This window comes from Antechinus flavipes, chromosome 5 (genome assembly GCF_016432865.1).
Source record: "Antechinus flavipes isolate AdamAnt ecotype Samford, QLD, Australia chromosome 5, AdamAnt_v2, whole genome shotgun sequence".
Classification (NCBI taxonomy): Eukaryota; Metazoa; Chordata; class Mammalia; order Dasyuromorphia; family Dasyuridae; genus Antechinus; species Antechinus flavipes.
This window is the reverse complement of record NC_067402.1, coordinates 294,558,184-294,575,237: the sequence shown is the minus strand read 5'-3', so window position 1 is coordinate 294,575,237 and position 17,054 is coordinate 294,558,184.

The window sequence follows — 17,054 nt, the reverse complement described above, 5'->3', positions numbered from 1 at the left end:
AGAGCAAAGTTGATTTCCAGGATTTGATCTCTATTCAGCCTGATCTACTCCCCAATCTGTCTACCTATGTCTTTGAAGAAAAGTCAAGGGATGAGTGAGCCAAGATATACACCAGAACACTTCACTAAGAGAGATTCTTTTTTTTTTAACTAAAGCTTTTTTATTTTTCAAAACATATGAATAGATAATTCTGCAACATTAGCCCTTGCAAAACCTTGTGTTCCAGTTTCCCTCCCTTCTCTCACCTCTGCATGGCAAGTAGTCCAATATATGTTAAACATGTTAGAAATATATGTTAAATCCAATATATGCATACATATTTATCATGTTGCACAAAAAAATCAAATCAAACCAGAAAAGAAAATGATGAAAATAAAATGTAAACAAAAGCAATAAAGAGTAAGAATGCTATGTTGCGAACCACACTCAGTTCCCACAGTACTCTCTCTGGGTATAGAAGGCTCTTTTGATCACAAGACAATTGGAACTGGTCTGAATTATCTCATTGTTGAAGAGAAGCATGTACATCAGAATTGATCATTATATAATATTGCTGTTGCTGTGTACAATGATCTCCTGGTTCTGCTCCTTTCACTTAGCAGGAGTTCATACAAAACTCTTCAGACCTCTCTGAAATCATCCCTGCTGGTAATTTCTTATATAAAATATTCCATACCATGCATATACAACCATTCTCCAACTGATGAGGATCCATTCAGTTTCCAGCTTCTTGCCACTATAAATAGGGCTGCCAAAAAACATTTTTGCACACATGAGTCCCTTTTCCTTCTCTAAGATCTCTTTGGGATATAAGCCCAGTAGAAACACTGCTGGATCATAGGGTACACACAGTTTGATAACTTTTTGAGCATTGTTCCAAATTGCTCTCCAGAATGGTTGGATCCATTCACAATTCCCCCAACAATGTATTAGTGTCCCATCTTTCCCACATCCCCTCCAACATTCATCATTATCTTTTCCTGTCATCTTACCATATTGGAGAGGTGCATAGTGATATCTCAGAGATATCTTAATTTGCATTTATTTTCTCAATAATGATTTAGAGCACCCTTTCATATGACTAGAGATGGTTTCAATTTCTTCATCTGAAAATTGTCTGTTTACAGCCTTTAACCATTTATCAATTGTAGAATGGCTTGAATTCTTATAAATTTGGGTCAGTTCTCTAAACATTTTAGAAATGAGGCCTTTATCAGAACTCTTGAATGTAAAAATATTTTCCCACTTTATTGCTTCCTTTCTTATCTTGCCTGCATTAGTTTGGTTTGCACAAAAACTTTTTAATCAAAATAATCTATTTTGTGATCAATAATGATCTATAGTTCTTCTTTGTTCACAATTTTCTTTCTTCTCCAAGATCTGAGAGGTAAACTGTCCTATGTTATTCTAATTTGCTTATAATCTCATTCTTTATATCTAGATCATGAACCCATTTCAACCTTATCTTGGTATATGGTGTTAGGTGTGGGTCAATGTCTAGTTTTTGTCATACTAGTTTCCAGTTTTCCCAGAAGTTTTTATCAAATAATGAATTTTTATCCCCAAGCTGGGTCCTTTGGGTTTGTCAAACACTAGACTGCTATAGTCAATGACTATTTTGTCCTGTGAACCTAACCTGTTCCACTGATTAACTTCTTAGTCAATACCAAATGGTTTTGATGATTGCTACTTTAAAATATAGTTTTAGATCTGGTACAGCTAAACTACCTTCATTTGCATTTTTTTTTTCATTAATTCCCTTGAAATTCTTGACCTTTTGTTCTTCCAGATGAATTTTGTTATTATTTTTTCTAGGTCATAAAATAATTTCTTGAGAGATTGATATAACATTAAATAAATAGGTTAATTTAGGTAGTATTGTCATTTTTTATTGTATTTGTTTGACTTATACAAAAACATTTAATATTTTTCCAATTGCTTAGATCTGAATTCATTTATGTGGAAAGTATTTTGTAGCTGTGTTCATATACTTCCTGACTTTGTCCTGGCAGATACATTCCCAAATATTTTATACTATTGACAGTTATTTTAAATAGAATTTCTCTTTATATCTTTTGTTGTTGGACTTTGTTGGTGATGTATAGAAATGCTTACAATTATTATTGTTCTGTAAGAAATGACCAGCAGGATGAATACAGAGAGGACTGGCGAGACTTACATGAACTGATGCTAAGTGAAATGAGCAGAACCAGGAGATCATTATACACTTCGATAACGATATTGTATGAGGACATATTTTGATGGAAGTGGATTTCTTTGACAAAGAGACCTAACTAAGTTTCAACTGATAAATGACGGACATAAGCAGCTACACCCAAAGAACGAACACTGGGAAACAAATGTGAACTATCTGCATTTTAGTTTTTCTTCCCGGGTTATTTATACCTTCTGAATCCAATTCTCCCTGTGCAACAAGAGAACTGTTCGGTTCTGCAAACATATATTGTATCTAGGATATACTGCAACATATCCAACATATAAAGGACTGCTTGCCATCTAGGGGAGGGGGTGGAGGGAGGGAGGGAGGGGGAAAAAATTCAGAAAAGAAACGAGTGCAAGGAATAATGTTGTCATTATAAAGTAATCATTAAATAAAAAATAAAAAATAAAAAATAAATGCTTACAATTTGTGTGGATTTATTTTGTATCCTGCAACTTTGCTAACGTTGTGGATTGTTTCAAATAGTTTTTTTGTTGATTCTTCAGGGTTCATTGTGTCATCTGCAAAGAATGAAACTTTGCTTTCCTCATTACCCTACTCTAATTCCTTTTATCTCTTTTTCTTCTCTTATTGCCAAAGCTAACATTTCTAATACAATATTGAACAGTAACGGTGATAATGGTCAAACTTGTTTCACTCCTGATCTTATTGGGAATGGTACTACTTTATCTCCATTACACATGATGCTTGCTGATGTTCCATTTATTCCTACACTCCTAGTGTATTTAATATTTAATAATGGGTGTTGTATTTTATTAAATGCTTTTCTGCATCTATTGAGATAATCATGTTTTTTTGTTGTTGTTAGTTTGCCTATTGATATAGTCAATTATGCTAATAGTATGCTTATATTGAACCAGCCCTGCCTTCCTGATATACATCCTACTTGGTCATAGTGTATTATCCTGGGGATGATTTTCTGTAATCTTTTTACTAATATTTTATTTAAGATTTTTGCATCTATATTATTAGAGAGATTGGTCTATAATTTTCTTTCTCTGTTTTTATCCTACCTGGTTTAGTTATCAGTACCATGTCTGTATCATAAAAGGAATTTAGCAGGAATCCTTTTTCCTCCTCTATTTACAAATAGATGTACAGCATTGAAGGTAATCATTCTTTAAATGTTTGGTAGAATTCACATGTAAATCCATCTGGCCCTGGAGATTTTTCCTTAGGGAGTTGATTAATAGCTTCTTCAATTTCTTTTTCTAAAATGGGACTATTTAAGTAATTTAGTTCCTCCTCTGTTAATCTGGGCAATCTATATTTTTGTAGGTATTCCTTCATTTCACTTAGATTATCAAATTTATTGGCATAAAGTTGGGCAAAATAACTTCTAATTATTGCCCTACTTTCCTCTTCACTGATGGAAAGTTCTCCCTTTTCATTTTTGAGACTAACAATTTGATTTTCCTCTTTCCTTTTTCTAATCAAATTAACTAAAGGTTTATTATTTTGTTGTTTTTTTTTCATAAAACTATCTCTTAGTTTTATTTATTAATTCCATAGTTTTTTTATTTTTAATTTTACTAATCTCTCCTTTTATTTTTAGAATTTCAGGTTTGGTATTTGATTGGGGGGGTTAATTTCTTTTTTTTTTCCTAGCTTTTTTAGTTCCAAGCCCAATTCATTTATCTTCTCTTTCTCTATTTTATGCAGGTATGCATCTAGAGATATAAAATTTTCCATTATTACTGCTTTGGATGCATCCCACAAATTCTGGTATATTATCTTATTATTGTCATTCTCTTGGATGAAATTATTGATTGTGTCTATGATTTGCTGTTTCTTTCATTCTTTAAGATTAGATTATTTAACTTCCAATTGATTTTTAGTTTATTTTCCCCTGGCCTTTTATTGCATGTAATTTTTATTGCAAAAAAAATGCATTTACTATTTCTATTTTTCTGCATTTGATTTTGAGCTCTTTATGCTTTAATATATGGTCAATCTTTGAATAGATTCCATGAACTGCTGAGAAAAAAAGTGTACTTCTTTCTGTCTTCATTCAATTTTTTCCAAAAATCTATCATACCTAACTTTTCTAGTATTCCTTTTACCGCCTTAACTATTTTGTTATTTATTTTGTGGTTTGATTTATCCAGTTCTGAGAGAGCAAGGTTGAGATCCCCCATTAATGTAGTTTTGCTGTTTATTTTGTCTTGCAGTTCTCTTAACTTATCCTTTAGGAATTTAGATGCTATAACACTTGGTGCATATATGTTTAGTATTGATATTTCTTCATTATTTTTAGTATCCTTTAGCAAGATATAATTTTCTTCCTTATCTCTTTTAATTAGATCTATTTTTTTTTTTTTTTTTGCTTTCGCTTGACCTGAGATCATGATGGTTAACCCTGCTTTTTTTTTTTTTTTTTTTTTAGTTCACCTGAAGCATAATAGATTCTAATCCAGACTTTTACCTTTACTTTGTATATATCACTCTGCTTTAAATGCATTTCTTTCAAACAGCATATTGTTGGATTCTGGTTGTTAATCCTGTCTTCTATCCACTTGTTTTATGGGAGAGTTCATCCCATTCACATTCCCATTTAAAATGATGATTTCTGCATTCTCCATCATTTTATTTACCCCAAATTATGCTTTTCTCTTTTCTTTTCCTTTTTCCCTCCTTCTCAGCATTTTGCTTATGAAAGCTCACTTACTTCAAGGAGCTCTCTCCCTCTTCATAGTCCCTGCTCCTTTCTTATATCTTTCCCCTACTATTTCTCTTTTCCCTACTATTACTCCCCCTGACCCTTTCCTTTTCCCCCTGCAACTTCCCTATAAGATGAGAGAGATTCCTCTGTGAAACCAAATATGTCTAATATTCTTTCTTTGAGCCAAATCTGATGAGAGTAAGATTCAACCCCCTTCCCTTCTTTCCCTCAATTATAATAGGTTTTCTTTGCCTCTTTGTGAGATGTTATTTCCCTTATTTTACCTCCACTTTCCCCCTTTTTTCCCAGTACAATTTCCTTCCCAGCTCTAGTTTTTTTTAAAAAAAATATTATAATAGTAAAATCAAATTATACAAGCACTCTCTATGCATACCCATAACAGAGACGTAGATCTCAAGAGTTCTTTTATTTTTACCTCTTTATGCTTCTTTTGAGTTCTATATTTGGAGGTCATTTTTTTTTTGTTCAGCTCTGGTCTTTTCATTAGAAATAAATTAAATTCCTGTTTCATTGAATATCTATATTCTTCCCTGAAAAAAAAAAGCTCAGTTTAGCAGTGTAATTTATTCTTGACTGCATTCCAAGTTCCTTTGCCTTTTGGAATATCAGATTCCAGGCCCTTTGATCCTGTCAGGTGGAAGCTGCTAGATCCTGCATAATTCTTATCATGACTCCTTGCTATTTGAATTGTAATTGTAATTCTTTCTGATTTCTTTGTAATATTGCTTTTAATTTTCTGATTGCTTGTAATATTTTTTCCTTGGTCCAATGTTCTGAAATTTAGCCATGGTATTTTTTGGAGGTTTCATTTTGGATTCTCTTTCAGGAGGTGACCGGTGATTTCTTTCAAAAGCTATTTTACCTTCTGATTCTAAAATATCAGGGCAGTTCTCTTTGATGATTTCCTGTAAGATAATGTCTAGGTACTTTTTTTTTTCATCATGGTTTTCAGGAATAGTCCTTAGATTGTCTCTCCTAAAACTATTTTCCAGGTCAGTTGTTTTCCCAAGTAGGTATTTTACATTTTCTTCTAGTTTTTCTTTCTTTCTTTCTTTCTTTCTTTCTTTCTTTCTTTCTTTCTTTCTTTCTTTCTTTTTCTTTCTTTCTTTCTTTCTTTCTTTTTCTTTCTTTCTTTCTTTCTTCTTTCTTTCTTTCTTTCTTTCTTTCTTTCTTTCTTTCTCTTTCTTTCTTTCTTTCTTTTTTTTTGTTTTGCTTGACTGATTCCTGATGTCTGATTGAGTCATTCATTTCTATGTATTCAGTTATGATTTTTAGTGAATTATTTTCTTCATTTATCTTTTTTAGTTCTTTTTTTTTTAGTTCTTTTTGTATTTGGCCAATTTAATTTTTAGATGAGTTGTTTTGTCCAGTAATTTTTTTCCCCACTTCATAAATTCTGTTTTTCAAGGAGTTGTTTTATTTTTTCATTTCCATTATCTAGTAGACAAATCTATTTTGTATGGTGTTATATGTTTTTTCCATTTCACTAAATCTATTCTATAAAGAGTTTTCTTTAGATGATTTCTGTGTTTCTTTTTCCAAACCCTCTTGCATAGTCCTTGTTTCTTTTTCCCATTTTTTCTTTTAGCTCTCTTTTAAGATCTTCTTTAATTTCTTCCAAGAGAGCCTTGTAAGATGGAGACTAATTTATATCACTCTTTGGGGCTTCATCTGGAGACAATCTGTTTTCAGTGATCTCAGAGTTTGAAATCTGTTCTTCCCTTTCACCATAAAAACTATCTAAGGTCAGTGGGGGTTTTGGTTTGTTTGTTCGATTGGTTTTTTGTTTTGTTTTGTTTTGTTTTTTAAATTGAGATCTACTTTTAGGGCATGGGAGTTTATCCAAGATTCCCCCCCAAGTGGCAGCAGCTGTTCTGGGTCAGTGCTAATTGACTTCTGGTCCTGGGTAGGTCCTAGGTATGAAATTCTGGCATTTTGGAGTTCACTATTTACCTTTTCTGTTTGTGTTTGGTGTTTTATAACTTCTTTGCTTATCTACTGGCTTGCAACCAGAATAATAACAGAGTAGCCAACATTACTGTACATTCCTTCCTGTAGCTATTCCTGTAGATGAGGAGTCCACATCACCCTGGAACTGTGCACTGCCTGCATGCAGGTCTGTGCTTGGCCTGCTTGTGCTTGGCCTGCCTCTTTCTGTGCCTGATTGAAACAAACCTTCGCTGAAGATTTTTGAAATTATCTTCTGCTGGTAATTTGTTACACTCCTGATATTTGTGGACAATATCTGACAGTCCAGAATTAATTCAGAGGTTAGATTTGCTAGTTAGTCTGAGGGTCATGAGAAGAGCTCAGAAAAAGCTGTGTGTCCTCTCTACCATCTTGGCTCTGTCTCCCTAAGACATATTCTTGATGCTGTTCCAAAATGGTGTAGAGGTAGGTACACTAAATATAGAATCAGAACACCTGAATTTGTGGGCAAGATAAAAAAGTTAGAGGTTAGGAAATAGAAAATTCATGCAGTATTTGTCTTGGTGGAAATGTGAGAAAATGTACTTCTGATTTTTATTTGTAGAGGTGGGGAAATGTGATCATGACTCTGTTTGTAAATAGTATTTCCTAACAGATTCTTACATTTTTTCTATTCTTTATTAAAAGACATAACTTATTGGGGATATATTCTAAATTGTTGAACCCTCAAAAAAGGAATATTTTAAAGACATTTGGTCTCACCATTGGTTCACTGATCACACTCAAAAAACAAAGATTTAGTCGTTGATGGTTCTGAATCCATTTGGAAAATATGGAGCACCTATGCTATTTTTATCAAAAACTTGATACAAGCTTAGATTGTTTGCACATAAAAGTTGCAGATGAGAAAACACTTACAGGGAAAGAAAAAACATTGGCTAATAGGATGCCAAAAAATCTGGGAAAAGTAGAATTTTGGAAGAAATCTACTAAGATGAAATTTAGTAGTGCAAGATGCGAAGTATTGTGATTGAGTCCAAAAATTTATTTGGCAAAAATGGGATGAGGAAAACATGGAGAAATACTTATTTGTCTGAAATAAGCAAAATATAATAGTGGTTACAGAGAGCTAAAAGGTTAATATGAGTCAACATGATATCATAGTAAAAAAAATCTAATTTGATGTTAGGCTACAGGCTAATATAGAACTAGGATTTGCATGACTTCATATGTATAATGGGTATTGTATTTCTTGCCTTTTCAATGAGTGAGGCTAGAAAGAGAATATGGAATGGAAAATAAAAATAAAAATCAATGTTGTGTTACATAGAGACATAGTTTCTAAAAATACTAGATGATCATCTCACTGTCTGATGAGACCATATTTAGAGCATGGAAATTAATCCTGGGCCCCCTGTTTTAGGAAGGACATTGATAAGCTCTGATGTATTATGAAAAGAGAGACCAAGATTGTGAAGGACTTTGAGTTCTTGCCAGAGGAAGATAAATTAACATTTATTTAGCTTGCAGAAGATAAAAATGGAAGGGGAGAGGAAGAGGAGGTGATTTCAAAAATCAAAATTCAAATTTCAAAAATTAGAAAAATCATTAAATTTATTCTCTTTGGCCCCAGAAGGAAGAGCTAGAAATATGGTGATTGCAAAAACAATTAGACTTGATGTCAACAACAATAAAAAATCAAACAATGAAAGTCATCTTGAAGTGGCAGAAACTTCCCTGTCTTTTTCTTTCTTTCTTCTCTCCCTCCTTTTTTCCTTTCCTTTCTTTTTTTCTTTCTTTCTCTCCCTCTTTTTTCTTCTCTTTTCCTTCTTTCTCCTTCTTTCCTTCCTTCCTTTCCCTTCTTTTTTCTCTCCTTTCCTTCCTTTCTTATTCTTCCTTTAGTTAAGAATTCCATTGCTTAGTCACTAAGGACCTTCTATCTCTAGAGTTCTGAGATTCTAAGAATCTTTGCTTTCTGCAAGATCTCACTGTAAGTCCCCTGAGGCCTCAAATTCCTCTTTTCCAAAATTAAAGTTTGGACTTGGAAGATCCAGCCTAAGGCCTCTGTTCATTGATGAGGCTCAGTCCTGTAAATTTCTTCCCTTTCACAACACCTGTCATTCTTCATTTTCAAAGAGGAGCAAAGGCATCACAGATGACCTCTTGGCTTGCACATGAATTAGATTTAAATGAGGCAGAGCTGTACGAAGTCATCAGCTTTGTTGTCTCTTTCAGAGTTATCAATGTCTAGTGGCAGGACAATCTTCAGGGCAACTGGTGAGGGTCCAACACACAATGGATGGCTTTGGCAGCTTCAATGTCTGATTAAGCTTTAAGTGCTCATAACACCTGCTTCAGCCCTCTTCAGTAGTATTGGAATAAATTGTTCCTATCTTCCATTCCACTGAGAAGTTTTCACAAACTTGGGGTAGACATCCCCCTAACTCAGCAGCAGGTGAGCCTTGTCAATTAGCCTTAACCTGACCATCTGCCAAAATGGTTTTATTTGTGTTGCTTCTACACATGCTACAACTTCTTGGAGTTATAGATAATAGTTGGGTGATGAATAGTTGGTGGGTGAGCAGCCCTCACACCAGAAGTTCTGATTTACCATGAACACCCCATCCATCTTTTCACAGGCATCAAGTAGTTTACAGGAAAAATGAAGCTTGGTATTAAAATGTCATAAACCACAGGTCATGCATAAAGGAGTTGGAAGGAGAAATAGGGCCATCCCAAAGCAAATATCTCCTCCAATTCTCTAAGGGGATTTTCTCAGGCAAATACAAAGATGAATAAACCTAAGTTAATGCCCTCAAGAAGCTCTCAATGTAATCTAAAAATGCGTCTGGAGAATGGTAAGGTGCATATTGAGTAAACCTTCCCCAGTTCCTTCAAATGATACTCTTCTGGAAGCATCTTGAAGTCTCCTAGGAAGCCAGATGGGGCAGGAAATAGAGTGTTGGGCCCAGATTCAAGAAGACTTGAAGTCAAAACTCCCCTTGGATACTTACTAGCATTTAAGTGAGCTAAGTCACTTAACCTCTGCTTGAATTTCTTCAACTGTTTAATGGGCACAGTGATAGTACTTACTTCACAGGATTTTTGTAGGTTTAATTGAGATAATATTTGTAAAGCATAGTATCAAGAACATAATACACATCTAACAAATGGCTGTTTCTTTCCTTCTTTTCCCCTCTTGCTCATCTTCTTCTGGACAGTCTCCAGTTTGATACTGAACTTTCCAAGGCATTGTATGAGGACTGACCCCAGATCTCCAGATGGGGGTCTGAGCGGTAGGCAGTAAACATTGAAACTATCTCGTCCTTCATCCTTCACACTCGGGTCACCCAAAGCAAAGTCACAACTTTGTCATCATAGTCATCAGGAGATTGGAATCTTGAGTGCCTAATGCAATAATGTAAGGCACTAAAATGTAGTTCTGTAATGATTCTGTCTAATCCCCAAGCTGATTAGTTTATAAAGTGATTGCACATTTAGATTACTTTTATGAATTTTTAAACTTGCTATGGATTGGCTTGTTAGAATATCATTAATGTGTCTGAGTCTGTATGGCAAGAGTAAAGACATTTTTACTGTTTTGTGATTAAATATATATTTGGCATCTGGGGAAAGGCTAAGAGGAGGTCAGCCTACACACTGACATTTCGGCTTTCACGTGGAACCTTGGTAAGAAAGGTTCCACTCAGTAGGCACTTCCTTTCACTCTTACTTCAGGATAGGAGTAAAAACTGACTTTAATGAGAGGAAAGGTACAAAGAAACAGATGCAATGGTGCTCTTTATTAAAATTCAGGAGTATGTGCATAATAACTATGGAATATGAAGTGCAGTGAATCAAATCACCATTTAACAGACATGTCTTTTCATTCCTGTATCCTGTGCTTGTTTTTACATTCTATACCACAGCAAAATTAGAATAGGAAATACCTGTAATACGAAGAATCCCAAGTAAGCAGTGACCTCAAAGGCATAGCCCAACGAGAATAAGAATCTCCTCCCAAATTTCCTGCTGAATGCTCTCTAGCCTCCTCTATAATAGCTCCAAAGACCAGGGGAGTTTTTGCCTCCTAAAGGAGGTTGCTCCACTTTTTGTAACACTCTAATGGAACCCTCAAGAAAGATTTTAGAGTAAAGAAATTACTGTTTATAGAAAGTTAACATAGATGTATAATCAGAAAAGTAAAACAATTAATTAAAAAAATAAATTACTGCATGATGACAGATAGAAGAATATATTGAATCAAATTAGCTTTGGAAGCAAGAAGACAAGGTTAAGATGCTATCTCTGACATATGATTTTGCAACTATGGGCAAGGCATTTAACTTCTAAAGGCCTTACAATACTTTTTTTCCCTTTTTTTTTTCAATTACCAAACATTTGTTATTTTAATCTTCCCATTTCCCCATTGGAATGAAGGGGGATGTGGGAAGAAAGAAGGAAGGAAAAGAAGGAAGGAAAAAAAAAAGGAAGGAAAGGAAGGAAGGAAGAAAACAAGGAAGGAAGGAAGGAAGGGAAAAAAAGGAAGGAAGGAAGAATGGATTCCAGTATCCAGAAACACAATGAGTATTTTCACTGATCAAAATTGTTAAGTCTTTCAAAATTGTTTTTTTTTAATATTGATATTGCAGAATAACATGTTCTCTGGTTCCTCTCAGATCATATAAATCTTTTCAAATCTCTTTGAAGCCATCTTTTTCTTCACTTCTTACATTATTACTTATAGGAATAAGCATTCCATTCCACTTATATACCATAATTTGTTCAGCCCTTTCCTATTGATTGTTTCTAGTTCTTAGCCTCTGCAAAAAGAAATGCTATAAATATTTTTCATACATATGGTTCTTTTTCTTTTTTCTTTGGTCTCTTTGGGGTAGAGGGCTATGTTATTTAACTGGATCAAGTGAAATGAGTTCAGTGATTTTTTTAACACATAAATGCAAATTGCTTTTTGGAATGTGTGGACTTGTTCACTGCTCCACCAACAGTGAATCTGTGAGCCTGCTTTCCCACAGCACCTCCACAATTTGTCATGTTCTTTTTCTGTCATCTGTCAATCAGATGGGAGTGAGGAAGAACTTCAGAATTGTTTCAATATCTGAAGTTATTAGTAACTTGGAGTGTTTCTTCATATTCTTCAGATAACCTCAGATAACCTAGAATTTTTCAGTTGAAAACTGCCTTAGATTCAATAGGTATATCCTTAGACTCGGTTATTTTCTAAAATTATATATTGTAATATAATTGCTCATCTATATTGGTAGAAGTAATTTCCTCACCAGGAGTTCCAAACTCCATTAAAATCAGAGGTCCAATGGAGAAGCAGATCCTCCATTACCATCACCACCCACATATCAAATCATTCAAAAATAGTTCATTGAACAGCTGTGATGTGCAAGGTCCTGTAGGAGGTTTCCAGGAGATAAAAAAATGAAAATGAAAAGATCTCCATCCTTGCAGTGAGAAGGACGAGGCTAAATCTTTGTTCTGCCACTGTTCAGGGGTCACTCTCTGAACCAATGTTTTCTCCTGTATAAATTGAAAATTTTTCTCTGTAATTCAATGTGGAGAAAAAAGTCTCTTTCTTCAAGGAGTTCCATTCCAGTGGGGGAAGCTGAAATGTGGATTCTAGTCCATAAGATGAAGGGAACTTGAAGGAATGCACAAAAGAGTTGGGAAAAGATAAAGATTTTTATAAAACAGATTAGCCATATAGGACATTATGGAGTAGGTGTCAGTTAAAATGGATCTTGAAGGAGAACGTTTATTTCATGAAATAGAAATGAGGAAGTAAATGGAAAGTAGATCATAGATCAGGAAAATTTCAAACTAAAACACAAGGCATATGAAGTGAATGGAAGATTCTATGTATTTTATAAATAATGAAAGACAAGGCTAGACTGTAGAAGACATAGAATACAGACCATATCTCTAAATGATTCTAAAAACTAAATAGATTGTCCTAAAATCATATGCCATAGTTGAGAGGCAGTGGATAGAGTGCCTGACCTACAGTCAAAAAAAGACTCATCTTTCTGAGTTCAAATCTCTCCTCAGATATTTAATAGCTATGTCATTCTGGACAAGTCACTAAAAAGGAAATAATAAAACAATCCAGTATTTGTCAAGAAAATCTCAAATGAAGTTATGGTGAGTCAGATATGATTGAAATGATTGAACAACAAGAAGGAAACAGAATACAGAGAAGTGGAATAATAATTTTCATCTGAGATTAGAGGGTCACCCAATCATGAAATCTCAGTTTTAGAAGGGACCATAAAAGACAACATATCTAAAGGACCTGAGTAGAAATTTTCTTTGCACCATTTCTGGTCAACCAGTCTCTTAATTAGAACTTCCAATGATTGAGAATTCACTATGTCCTGAGGAAGTCTTTTCAAAATTAAAGATCCCTGATTTTCTTCTTACTTACTGGTTTTTCTTTTCTCTTTTTATTTTTGTTTGTTTTCATTTTCATTTTGTTATTGTTGTTGTTGTTGCTGTTGTTTATTTTTGCTGACCCTTTCCCATTCAATAAAATGTGAGCAGACTTATTGTCCTGTCATCTCACTCATCTTTCTACCTGAGCAGGGTGCTTTTGTACTTTATCAAATTTTTTGCATGAAAATGAGTTTATTTTCATACTGGACCACACTGGACCACATATCTGACAGAACAACCTATAGGTGATTAAGAATTGGGGGATTTAAATACCTAGATGATAGATGAACTCTCTCTTGTTCTCAATCAGAAAAAAGACTTTACAAAGAAATTTGCCTTTAGAAATCTACAAAAGATGGATTTTAATACAAACAAAAACTTGGTCAGTACAATAAGAATGGTTATCCAAGGACCACTGTAGAGAATAAGGGGATGGAACTACAAACAGGGTCCTGGCCATCATGCAGAAAGTGGAGTTATTGACATTTTGGTAAATGACATTCTTTATCAGCCATGCCAGGCACTGAATACATAAATCTAATTATTTGCTGTATTAAACTTAAAAATAAATTCATACACACACCATTTACATCAAAAAGGTGCCAATGGGTGAGCATCCTTTTGCAAAAGTCAGAAACAAAGTGAATGGTGAGACATGGCTTTTAGTTTCTGGAGAGTAACTTGAACTTGAAGGTTGTTTTGAGTCCTTGCTGTGCTCTGTTCCACACATGCACACACCCACTTTCCTGCATTTTCCTTGGACTTTAGGTAGCAGCTATCATAGTGAAAGCACTGAACAGCAATGGTTCTAAGGTCATCAGCACACAATCTCACAGCTGGAAGATACCTCAATAACTATTTTGCTCTGCATTGGAATAAGAATATCATTTAATATATATTCAACAAAGTTGTCATCCAGCCTCTCCTTGAAGATCTCCAGTGATGGAAACTTACTACCTTCTGAAAAAGTTTATGCAAATAGGGCCTGGGTTATCACATGCAGGAGTTATCATAAAAAAATGTCAATATTGCAATTAGAAGTTGAACTTGTGGCTAGATTTCTAAGCTTGCTCATGTTTTTGTTTGTTTTGAGATACTGTAAATTGACTCTGAGTCTGTGATTTGAAGGAATGCTTTCTCTCTGTGTAGGTGATCTCCAGCATCTAAGCTTGACTCTTCCCAGGAGACTGTAGGGAAAGCACTTAAGATGAACAACCATCTTCTACAATGCAAAAAAGAAGATAGAAGAACCAAATTAAATAGAAGCTCCAGGGAATCTTACATAGTGTTCAAAATTGGACTTTGATCTCTTAAAATGTGCATTTTTAAACCATTCAGTTTTGGAGGAGGGCCATGGTATTTAACAATGTCTTTCCAGAATGAGGGTAGGGGTGTGTGTGTGAGTGTGTGTGTGTGTGTGCGTGTGTGTGACAGAGAGATAGAAACAGAGATAAAGAGATAGAGATAGAGGGAGAGACAGAGACAGAGACACAGAGAGAGAGAGTGAATCAGAGAGAGACAGAGAGATAGAGACAGAAAGAGAGAGTGAGAGGAAGAAAGACAGAGACAGAAAGAGATAGAGAGACAGAGCCAGAGCCAGACAGAGACAGAAATACAGAGACAGAGATAGAAATAGACTGGGGTTCAAGCCTTCTCTTTTATATTTACTATCTGAGTGACCTTGGACCAATCATACTATCTCCGTGCTCTAGGCAACTCTAAAAGACATTATTTTCAGAATAAATGACTATCTGCATAGGCAAAAAGAATTTCATCAACAAGAATTTCTCGTATCAACTGGATAACAAGTCAGGACCTAAAATAAGACAAAACAAATCAGAGAAGCCTTAAACTAAAAATTCCATTGAGATCTCTCTAAATATTATCTTCACCACACATGTATAAAGTAGATATGAAGAATATTGCTCCCATTTTTCAGAGAAGGAACTTGAGCTTCAATGAGGTAGAAATAGATGTTCTTGGTCCCTCACCTAGTTGTATCAAAGCCAAGAGTAGGACTCAGTAGACTGAACTTAAGTCTGATGCTCCCTATAAAAATCAGTCAGTCCCCTGGGCCAGGGGACTGTCAAAAAACATTTCTAACAGTAATCAAGGAGTTTTTGGGAAATATGGACAAATTATCACCCATTTTAATCTCAAAATCTAAGTGGTGAAAGAAGTCTCTCTCACCCCTGATGGCTCATTAGAGAGTTCCATAAACTTATTCTGTTCCTTACTCAAATTCATCATCTTTTCAGTCAATGATTAAGCCCAGATAGGTTGGAAAAGTGAAGGACACAAAAAGAGATCTCAACAAGTACTTAGAGTTTGACTGTGTTCAACAGTCAGTGGAATCACAGGCTTCTGGGGGTGGCAGGTGTGGGGGAGAGAACATGATTGGATCTCGGAGTCATATTAAGTATTATTTATCACAGCTTACGAGACTGGGGAGATATATGGCCAAAGATTAAACAAGGATGTTTCCTTATAGCCAGAAAGTAAGGTGTTCTGCCGAACTGACTTTATTAGACAATTTTTCCTCATAAGTGCTGACCATTTCAAATTCTGACATATTTTATAGAAATGTTAGCAAAATACATTCCAAGCTTCCTTACCCTTTTAAATATATAAGTAAAAGTATCTCTGTGTGTCTCTCTGTGTCTCTCTGTCTGTCTCCCTTCTTCTCCCTCTCCCATTTTCTTTTTTCATTCTCCTCCCATTTTCTCTTTCTTTTTATCTCTTTTTTTCTCTTGTTCCCCTCAGGACCACCATCTTAAGCAAGACACCTACATAATCTATGTCTTAATTCCTCTCCAAGCTTCACTATTAATTCTACAGACTTTCTGTCCCATGCCCCCATTCTAGGGAATTCCAGTCTTTCTCATCCAAACGTTTCAGTTTCCTTTTACATTTTACCTTTACCTTTTCCAAGTTAAATATAAGCTACTTGAGAACCAGGATTGTATTCCAGCTTGTTTCTTTTCTTGGTGCTTATCACAAAATCATAAAAATGGAAAGTGCTTAATAAATGCTTTTTGACTTGGTTTGATTTAGAATACCCAGACTGAAATCATAACTCAATTGTTGATCAGCTATGTGATTGAACAATTTATTTTCCTTCGCTGAGCCTCAATTTCTCCATCTGTTTAGATGAAGGGTTTGGGGTAGATGATCTCAAAAGACTTCTTTAGTTCTAAACCACAGAGCCCTGGTGTCCTTGCTAGTACAATTAATCATCAGAAAAGGATCTTAGCAAGGGCCAAAATGGACCAGACTATAAATATTTCTAAAATTGATTCTTCTTGGTTATTTGGAGAAAAGTCACAGTGGGGAATTCCCTGAGAACAAGCCAGATGTCAAGACTGTGCATGTGTGTGTGAGTGTGAGTGTGTATATGTAAAAAGCCCCTTGCAAGCTAAAAAGACAAGTTGAAGAAAATTTGCCCATATTCAATATTACTGGTAACACAATGCTTAGGATGTTTCACAGCCCCCTGGTTCCCAGCAGAGGACTTAGGGGTCTTTCTCTTAGAATGAATGCCAGATGTGTTATAAGCTTTATAATCCAAGGGCCAGATCAGTAAAATAAGGAAAGCAAATCAAATCATTATGGTAAGTGACTTCTAGGCAGCCTTATTCTTTTCCTCTTGTGCTTTGTCTTCCCTTTGCAAATCAAGTCTGACTCTCTTCCAAGCTGAGATATCTATCCCCAAAAGGGAAGGCCATATTGTGGTTTTAC